At 35.8% G+C, this 1,630-nt stretch overlaps 1 non-coding gene across 1 annotated transcript; it reads left to right on the top strand.

Moving 5' to 3' along the window:
- Window positions 1–339: 339 nt before the first annotated feature.
- LOC128294468 (small nucleolar RNA R71) lies at window positions 340–446 on the top strand. Its single transcript, XR_008284778.1, has one exon. It is a non-coding gene; the product is annotated as a small nucleolar RNA R71 (small nucleolar RNA).
- The last annotated feature ends 1,184 nt before the right edge of the window (window positions 447–1,630 follow it).

Raw genomic sequence — 1,630 nt, 5'->3', positions numbered from 1 at the left:
AAGGATTGATATTCTGTATGCACACCTCCTCCACTTGAGTCGCACCTCATTACTGGATGTACCTGCGTAGAACCAAGTACACCATCAACCTTTTTATTGAGAAGTTCTACCTGATTTGATAGCATAGTAACTGAGTCGACGTTAAAAATGCCAGCTATTTTCGTTGGCTTTGTCCTCATAACTTGCCACTAATAGTTATTCAGTGACATCCCCTCTATAAACTCATAGGCATCTTCCGGTGTTTTATTGTTGATGTTTTTGCTAGCAGCTGCGCCAACCATTTGCCGAGTCGAAGGATTCAGACCATTGTGGAATGTTTGTACTTGAAGCCAAAGCGGTAACCCATTGTGAGGGCACCTTCTCAGTAAGTTCTTGTATCTCTCCCATGCATCGTAAAGTGTTTCTAAATCCATCTGCACAAAAGAAGAGATATCATTACGTAATTTAGCCGTTTTAGCCGATGAAAAATATTTTAGTAAAAATTTTTCGGTCATTTGTTCCAAAGTAGTAATTGACCCTCGTGGTAACGAGTTCAACCACTGTTTAGCTTTGTTTCTCAGTGAAAAATAAAATAACCAAAGACGAATGGCATCATCAAAAATGCCACTGATTTTAAATGTATCGCAAAATTCCAGAAAGTTTGCTAAGTGAGCGTTGGGATTTTCATCCTGCAAACCATCAAACTGAACAAACCACTGTATCATTTGAATTATGTTAGGTTTTAGTTCAAAAGTATTTGCAGCTACAGCCGATCTAACTATGCTAGATTCTGTTCCTATTAAAGAAGGTTTAGCATAATTATACATAGTGTGTGGAGCTGAATTTTATTAGCTGCAATTGCAGGAGGTAGCTGATTGCCTTGGTTTTCAGCCATCTCTTTAGTTTGGGGTTGAGTATGGTCTTCTTGCTCGTTCTCTATGTATCTTAAGCTGCGCCTTATTTCTGTTTGGTTTTTACGAACTGTGAGATCGATTTCTTCATCAAAAAGTAATGGTCCCGACAGGTTTCTTCTAGTCATAAACTATAAAAACCTGCCAAGAGAAAGAAAAAGTAAATTAAAAAAATAATAAAATCAAATTAAATTGCAAGAAAAATAAAATGGATAAAGTAATAAAAATTTAGCGTTCCTAATATTTTAGTTTCCCGGCAACGGCGCCAAAAACTTGATCGCGAGGTTTCGTGATAGGTTTTAAATATTTATAATTACTCGTTCTTGAACTAACTATTATCGTGATGTAGGCAAGTGTACCTATCGAACAGTAGTATAGTTTCAGCAAGACCGGATTGTCGAACCCAATGGAACTAAAAGTACTAGTAATGACTGTCTTTTTATTATCTAGCCTAGGAATAAAAGAGGTTGTTATTTTAACTAACTAATTATCTAAACTAAGAATGCACAGAGAAAAGAATTGGGGAATTGCTTTTGGGAAAATCGATTGAGTTAAGACAATACCTATGGAAAAATCCACCTAGACATGTTATTCTGGATCTGAACTAGACGATTTATTCATTCAACTTGTTCCGTAGAGATCCCTAAGTTATGTTATTATCCCTATTCAAGACTAATAATGTCTAATCCCTAAATTGAATAACTGAGAATTTTCTCTAATTAACACTCTAAGGTTGCATT

Source organism: Gossypium arboreum, chromosome 6 (genome assembly GCF_025698485.1).
Source record: "Gossypium arboreum isolate Shixiya-1 chromosome 6, ASM2569848v2, whole genome shotgun sequence".
NCBI lineage: Eukaryota > Viridiplantae > Streptophyta > Magnoliopsida > Malvales > Malvaceae > Gossypium > Gossypium arboreum.
Note: the sequence above shows the minus strand (reverse complement) of the source record. Positions and strands in the feature narration are given on the sequence as shown.